We start from the raw sequence: 8707 nt of genomic DNA on the forward strand, positions 1-8707 counted from the left end.
GATGGCTGAAACAAAATTTATTTGATGGCTACAATGGGTGTGTGCAGGTTTTATTTTGCAAAATGATAATCAATTTAAGTGAATGATGAATCTGCCCTGTTTATTTACCTTTTAAGTTTAAACAGGCTTTTATTTCATTCTTTTGATTAAGAAATTGTTCATAAATTTTGGCACCATTACTTCCACAGTTTTTGCTGTCACCAACTTGGACAATTTTTGTTGTTGTTTTTGTTGCTGGTGTTGTGTTACTGGGATGAACTAGTATGTCAAGTGCTGAGGCCTGAGAGTGTGAAATGAAAAGATATTGTTATCTAATTCACAGGAAATAATTTTGAGGTATTAGCAGAACATATGCCTATTACATTCTGTGGGTTGCTAGTCACATATTCGCTATTTTTGTTTTAATTTCTTGCCCCTTAAAATGAAGCGCTTAGCATATTGGTCAAACATATTGCATATCCTATGTTTTGCAAGCCTTTCAAGCATTTGAACAATATGCATGCTCTTTTTAGTCTAAGCCAACAATTCCTTTGCAAAAAATAACATTAGAACTCAGAAGTTAGTTAATTACTTCTTAATTTCATTTGGAATGATCTTTGATCATAAACCCAAGTATTTTTTTTTTCCTCTTTGGGCAACATGGGTCTTTTTCCCAGGTCTAGCTGAGGTTTAGAATGACATCTCCTTGTTCATCCAACAAGCTATCCCCTTCAATAAAAAGTCCCTCCTCCTCTGAAAAAAGATGAGAAAGCAAAACCTGACTAAAAATCACTTTTCTCACATCCATGTCCTTGTCTGTCATTTGTCTAATCGGGTGCTTACTTGGTACAAAATTGGCTTTCCTGATTCATTAAAAGTGTTGAACCTGAAAAGCATGTTCCTGCCTTTGATTTTCACAACATCTCAAATTAACCTCCACTTAATAAAAAAGGAGAAATAGTGATGGTCTCACCTACCTGTTTCAGTGTCACTTTTTGGTAAATAATGAGTGAATTTCAAATTGAAAATGGGTAATCTGTCACAACTAGCTCAGGAACAATTTGTGATCACTCTAATCTTCTCATGGGTACACTAGCCTTATTTAATAAGGGTAATTCAGTTCCAATATAGAGACAATAATTGGCAACCTCTGCTTCCAGTGAAGCCATTAGAGAGAAAGTTGGTTACCTGGATATGTTATACTTCTGGAATCTTTTCATCTGCTTCTCACAACGAAAGTATATATAAACAGTACAAACATTTTTAACAGCTAAAAATCTTCACTGGGCTTCTGATGGTATAGTGGGAAGACCAGTGTGTTTGGATTTATTCCTCTTGAAGTACTTTAAAATGACTACAATTTATAGGATCCTGTGTATATGGTTAATTCCCTAATAAGAAATTAATCAAGTTAGTTCTAGATGAATAAAATATGCTATACAATGGTATCATTTTCCTTAAGAGATCTCCATGGGGCATAAAACTTTTGATACTGATCTGTAAAACTCAAAAGGTAGATCTATGCAATCATTTAATAGGACTGTGGCTTGGGGTTTATAGAGAAACACTTGAATTAGCAACACAGAAGAAAATCAAATGGACTGTTTGATGAACTCAGGTGCCTGAGGTCTCTGAAGGCAACCCAAAAATGAGAAGAAAAACTTCACCCACTCTGTACAGATAAAAGAATAAAACCAGGTTTTGTTGTAGTTTGTGACCCAAACTTTAGCAGATATTTCCAGCCAGGCATTTCTTACAATGTCACATTGCCTCTTGGAAGCTCTGTGATGAGGTTGACAAATCCAGGTAACTGGGAATCCCAGAGACCAGCATTCTATTCCATTGCCAGATTTTCTCAGACAAGTCATTTACCCTGTCTCTGTTTCCGATTCTCCTGAAATTGGTTTGAAAATAACTGCTGTTTCTAAGTCATTTTGAACTGTGTGGATTGATCTGGTACTCTTCCACATGTGCAATTCTATACATAGAGCTTATTGGTGGAGAGTCTTTGAGATATGTTGAAAATTTTTTACAGATGAGGAAACCAAAATCTAAATAAATCAATTAATTTTCTTAATTTAAAGTTTCTTATTCTTAGAAGCTGGATAATCCCTTGTCCTGGGGGATGGGCGTGTCCTGCACATTGGGGAACATTGAGCAGCCTCTCTGGCCTCTACTCATTAGATCCCAGTAGCAAACCCCCAGGCATGATTATGGAAAATGTCTCCAGATATTGGCAAAAGCCCTCCAGGGGGGCAAAAATAGGTCCCAATTGAGAACACTTGGCCTAAGTCACACAGCGGGATAGTGGCAAGAGTTAGGAGTGGAGTCCAGGCCTCCTGACATCTACTCTGGTGGTGCTCTTCTGCTACCTTACCTTACCCATGAATTGGTACTTTTTAGACTGAGGGAAAACCTTAGTTTGCCAAGAAAGAAACTTCTCTAGAGTTTCATTCATCACAATTTTGCATTATAGTGTCACCACTAGAATAATGAAAACGTGTAAATAGAAAAAGGCCAAGTTGACCAACATGAGTGATTTATTGAAAAGAGCCCTGATTATTTACAATGACTAAAATGTAGTGCGTGTGTTTCATTAATGATGAATTTATTCAGCAGGGTATGTCTGACAAAATTAGGCATTACAGCGAACGCTCATTTCAGTATGCTAAAGTCAGGTTCAGCAGCTACCTCATGAATACCTTCAAGGGATAAATTTCCTCTGTATTAATAATAGTTACATTGCTTCATACAATGAATACAATGTTTTACCGATATTTATATTCAATATTTTTATTATATTTATGTTTATAATATTATATAATATATATTATGTATGTCAAATTATATATGTATTCAGATGATATTTATATGTTAAACTCTTTAAGATTTGTCAGACAAGCTGTGTATCTTGGAATGAGACTATGACCACATGCTGACTGATGTGTTAAATTAATATTTATTCCAATGGAAAGATTTATATTATATCTAACCAAAAAGTAGGTATTAATGCAGTATTATGATGTAGTCAAGATTTATAGAACATCTGAAAGCAATATCAGGGTGGTAAGGATATGTTTTGGTGACTTCTCTTCAAAATTGTTTTCCTTCTATCTATGCTTTCTAACTTATCCACAGTGTATTATTTTTATATTGTAAATATGAGGTTCTATAGAGAGAACTGAAGTGGGGTAGAGGAGAATGGGGAGTGCCAGTCAGGGGGACAGAATTCCAATTTTAAATAGGGCAGCCAGGGAAAACCTCACTGAGAAGTTGGCATTTGAAGAAGACTTCAAAGGAGGCAAAGGAGTACCTCATTCAGCTAGCTGGAAAAATAGCATTTCTCAGGCACAGAGTAGGGCAAATGCAATAGCCACGAAAGAGAAACAAGTTTCTGAAATGCTTGAACAACATCAGAAACAATAGTGTTTCGAAAACAAAGCAAGTAAATAGTTGGGTTGTGGAAGAGATAACACATCTAGATCATGTGAGGCGAGGCCTTCTGGCCATTGTAAGGGCTTTGGTTTTTCTGAGGGACGTGAAGGGATGCTGAGAGATTTCACATGGAGGAATGCTATGATCTACTTAGTTTTAGAAGCATTACCCTGGCTGCTGTGTTTAGAATATACCATAAGTGACAGGAATCAAAAAAGGGACAACAGGATGGTACCACAAGAATCCAGACAAAACATAGTGACATCTACATTGAAAACATAATGAGTGGAAGATGTGGGGGAAATAATTAAATTTTGGATATTTGGAAGGTGTAGTAAATACCTTTTCCCTAATGGATTGGATGCGGGATATGAGAGAATTAGTAATAGTGCTAAGATTTTGGCCTGGGAAATGTAAGGGGCGGATCTAAGATGGGGAATCCTGTGTGAGAAACAGACTTGGGTAAAAAATAAGGAGCATGATTTGGTGCAGGTTATGTTTGAGATGCCATCATTTATGCAAGAGTATATACGAGTTTTGACTTCAGAAGACAGGTCCAGCATGGAAATATGTATTTTGGAGTTATCTGTGTGTAGTTACAGTTAAAGCTGCAATAATGGACAGGATCACTAAATAAGTGATTCAAAGAATGATCCCAGAAGTACCCTCACCCTTGGAAGTTTAGTGAGATGTGGAGGAATTGGCTGAGGAGACCAAGGAGAAATGGCCAGGACACAGAAAGGATGCTAGGAGAGTGTGGTATTATGGATGCAAAGTTAAGAGATTCTGTAAAGGAGATGATCAATTGTGTCAAATGCTGCTGATAGGGCAAATAAGATGAGGAGTTGAGACAATGATTGGGTTGAAATACATGGAGATTGTTTATTACATTGACTAGTATGGATCTGATATAATGGTGGGGGTTTAAGATCTGACTGGAATGGGCCCAAGAAAGTACGGGAGGAGAGGAATTGGAGACCTCAAGTGCAGGCAAGTCATTTGAGAAACTTTGGGGTTAAAGGGAGCAAAGAAGGGCAAGCTACAAGTGGATGTAGATTCAGAAGTGGTTTAAGATGATAGGAGAAATTATAACATGCTTGTGTGCTGTTGGGAAAAATCCAACAAAGAAAATTATGATTCTGGAAAGGTAATTGAAAGAGTGATGTTCTTTTCCTGATTTAGAAACTTGGGTAAATGTGGAGGATATGACCTTAAAGTGGAACACAGACAATGTACCAATATTAACAGGAAGAAAGGCATATCATATGGGCACATTTATGGGAAGGTATATAAGGTAGGTTGTTTAACTTGTGAGGTTCTTTTCTGAATTCATTTTTCTGTCTACCTCTCTCTTTTCCCTCCTTTTATTTTCCCCAAGCAATGTCATTAGCTGAGTGAAGGTTGAGAAGGATGTTTTGGATATTTTAAGTGCAAGGATAATACAAAAAAATAAGTTTCTATGATAGCAGGAGAAGGAATGAATTCCAAAAATATCTTAAAATGGCCTAGCAGCATTAAGGACCTTGCCTAACTTCAAGAGGTGTAGAATGGTAATCTTTCTAGGTTTCCAGAAGTGGAATAAAACCAGATATTAATAAACAGTTGTAATGTCTAACATACTGATGGACTGAGAAATTTAAGCTGGAGGGAAAATGAGGTCATGAGTGAGAAGATACAAAGGGTAATGGCCCTTGGTGGGGAGGGGATCATTGGAGTTGGGGTAATAGAAGAAGTGAAGTGCAAATATAGGATATGGTAGATAGAATGGGATTATTGGAATTGAAATTAAGGAGTGGTTTCAACTTTGCTTCTGACACACTCTTTGGGTGTACCCATGGGAGAAAGGGGATGAGATGAGGTAGAAGACAAGAACATTTGGAATGAGGAAGCCAAAGAAATTAAATCTCCGGGTGTTTGAAACATCATCCATGTAGATAATGAAATTTCCAAGAATTACAGTTGCAGTAGTATTGGAGAACGTTACAGTTAGCCAAGAGATAAAATCTCCAGGAAATGATGGAGAGAGACACTGAAGTCTGTAAATGGTTGCCCTAGGGAATGGTTTAGTCTCATATTATAATATTCAATGCAAGGAGATTTAGGGAGGGAGGAAGGAGAATATAATGAAAACATTTTATAGATTGTATGAGTGGGAAGGGGCTTGACCATTTCCAGGGTCATTACAAAGACAAAATGTTGACTATTAATCTGGTGTCATCCTCCTCCTCTAAATAACTCAAACCACAATGGTTAGTTTTATTCTCAGTTACCAAATTGTAACATTTCTTCAGATAATCAATCGATTTTTTGGCAGTCATCCATGCATGACCTGGAAGTGATTCATTAAGTGTGGAGATCTTCCTCAAAGTATAAATAAAAAAAAGGAAAGTTGGAATCATTATTTTAGCTGAAGAATTTCAAAATTCAAGGGAAAGTAATTCAACCAAGATCTCAATGTTAATAAGCAGCAGAGCCAGCAATGGAATAGAACTAAAGTTTCTGGGTTCAGGTTGGCAGATTTAGCCAAAAAGTAAAATAAATAAAAGCCACACGATCAACAACAACAGCAAAAAAGAAGATTGAATGCCCTGCTAAATTTGGATTTCAGATAAACATTGAAAATTTTTTTTAGTATTAGTGTGTCTCAAATATTGCAATGGAACATTCTTAGATTTATGTGTTGGCAACCGAGTCCTGAGTCAGTTCACTTGCTGTCTTTCTCTGTCCCTGGCAGTACATAGCCTACTTGTATAGATTATACAGGGGAGGGCTATTAGAAGAAAAAATTACGTGTGTTTCTTTTGTGCTTAAGTATGATATGTTTATGATATTTTATGAGAGGTGGAGGCAATTACAATAGAAAATCAGATAAGCCAAACAGATGTTGTGGCAGGTAAAGTATTGGTTTAAAGGCTACATCAACCTGAGTATGCATCTATTATAAGGTTTTCTCATTTCTCCTGATATTCTAACAATTTAAGAGCTTCCTGCCAAGAATAGTTGCAATTTCTGGGAGCAAGAGAAATTTTATTGGAAGGTCAGTCAAGTCTTTACCACTTTCCTTGCGTTGGTTGTTTGTACTTATTTAGAACCATATTATTAGCATAAATAGATATTTATAACCAAGGACAATAAATGTTCACCAACTGATACATAGTTTCTGTTAAGCCTTATTTCTGAAACTATTTTCTGGTCTCCTTCAGTGACAGACCCTTTGGTTCCACAGCTATTCAAATTATTTCTAAATGACTTACCACATCATTAGAGATTACAACTCTCTCCTGGACCAAATCGATCCATTTAAATAAGAAACGATTCGCTCCCAGATTAACACAACATTAACATTTCAAACTATTGACTAAAAATATCAGCCTTTCACATTTTAAATGAACATACTTGCAGTTACCAAAATGATGAGGTGGCCCGTCAAATTGTGGTTGGTCTCTTGTTATTTTCCACAAATGGCATTTTAAAAATAGATATGAAAAATGTTTTTTCCTTGCTGTTAGTTTGGCTCTGCTCATCTTCTCTGCTTAATTTGAACTGGGATTAATCAGTTATTAGACATCCTTTTTCTACCATCTTTCTACAAATTCTCAGTCTTTAAAGACATGAGATAATGTAGTTTCTCAAGATGTTTTAAAAACAGTGATCATTTGCATAAGGAAATATTGAAATATTAATTAGCAAGTTAGAAACCTTCATAAAGATGAACTAGTACCTAAATTTCTTGATGGTACTAGTTAGCTTTTTAGAAATTGATATTAATTTCCTAAGTTGGTAATAATCTTCCTTTTACTCCTTAGTGCATGTATTATACCATTTATTTCTCATAATGAAGATGTGCAATTATTTTGAATGTCAAAACCAAAGCCCAGAAAGTTAAGGAACTTGCTCAATATCATGTAGCTAGAATAGAACACAAATTCCAGAGCTTATGATCAGTCTGCTGTGGAGTTACACAGACCTTTGGAAAAGAACTCAATACTGATAGGTGATGTGTTTTGCATGATGTTTTCCGATTATTCTGAAAAAAAAAATTATTACTACCAGTAGACAATAACTTATTAGTATAATGCATTACCATTCTCAAAGTACTTTATTTATATTACCAACTATCTATCTATATATCTATCCATCTATCTATACTATATGTGTGTGTGTGTATATTTATACACTATATATACCGTACTATATGTTCTAAGTATTTATATGCATATACGTTTACAAGGTCATATGGCAACAGAGCCAGGGACTGGATACAGATGTCCTGTTTCTAAGTTCTTTTACTACACCATGCTGACAATGCCCTTTGCATGCCATCGTCACCCTGCCTGTGTTCTGATGCCCCATGCTGGGCATCCTTCTTTTGCAGATACCCTCATTCTTGCACTTGCTTTCTGATACCCCACGCTGGGCCTCCCTTCCACAGTGATGCACCACCATAGTTTCTTCCAGCCTCCAGGCCTGGGACCCTGCCTTTCTTGGGTCATCTAATCGCTTTAGGACTGAACTGTTCTGGAACACAAGGAGAAAAGGAAAGTCTCTTAAGGGATACGATCTGTGAAAGAAGGGAAGCTTCACTGCTCCTCAGCTTTCTCTTCGTTGTTGGCTGAAAACACTGCTCAGTTTGCTGAAAACAAGTGGCAGTCCTACTGGACCGGGGAGATAGAAGTCAGAGTCTGTGGCTGTCAGAGTGAGTGGATACTGAGGGACAACATCGTGAGAGAGAACCAGAGGATGGGGAATGCCCCAAAATATGTTGGCTTGCTTCAGACCTTCACAGAAGTAGGGCAAGTCTCCAACTGGAGTTAGCAACCAGGAAGCTAAAGAGCTGAACAGAGATTCCAGCTGATCCGTTTCAAGAAATTCTATTTCTCTAATTATTTGTTTAATTTTTCCTTCCACATGGAAGAAAAGTACAGGGGCTTTTTTCCCCTCCTATCAACCTCTAGATTTCTTAGACCATATTAATATCATATAGATCATTACTATTCAAGCAGTTGTTTTTCCTTATCTTGTTTAATCATTATTTTTACATTGACATAGTTTGTTTTAATATATACATATTTATATGTGTGTATATATTTTTCTTTTCGGCTGCACCCGTGACATGTGGAAGTTCCTGGCCCAGGGAGCGAACCCACGCCACAGCCACAATCCGAGCGGCAGTGGTGACAATCCCAGATCCTTAACACACTGAGTCACAAGGGAGCTCTGACATAGAGTTTTTTAAAATGTGTTTTATTGAAGCATAGTTGATCTACAGTGTTGTGTTAATTTCTGCTATACA

The sequence above is a fragment of the Sus scrofa genome, chromosome X (genome assembly GCF_054392235.1).
Source record: "Sus scrofa isolate SSC_HxYL_T2T_F1_AM1 chromosome X, Sscrofa_HxYL_maternal_Yorkshire_Landrace_v2.0, whole genome shotgun sequence".
Taxonomy (NCBI): Eukaryota; Metazoa; Chordata; class Mammalia; order Artiodactyla; family Suidae; genus Sus; species Sus scrofa.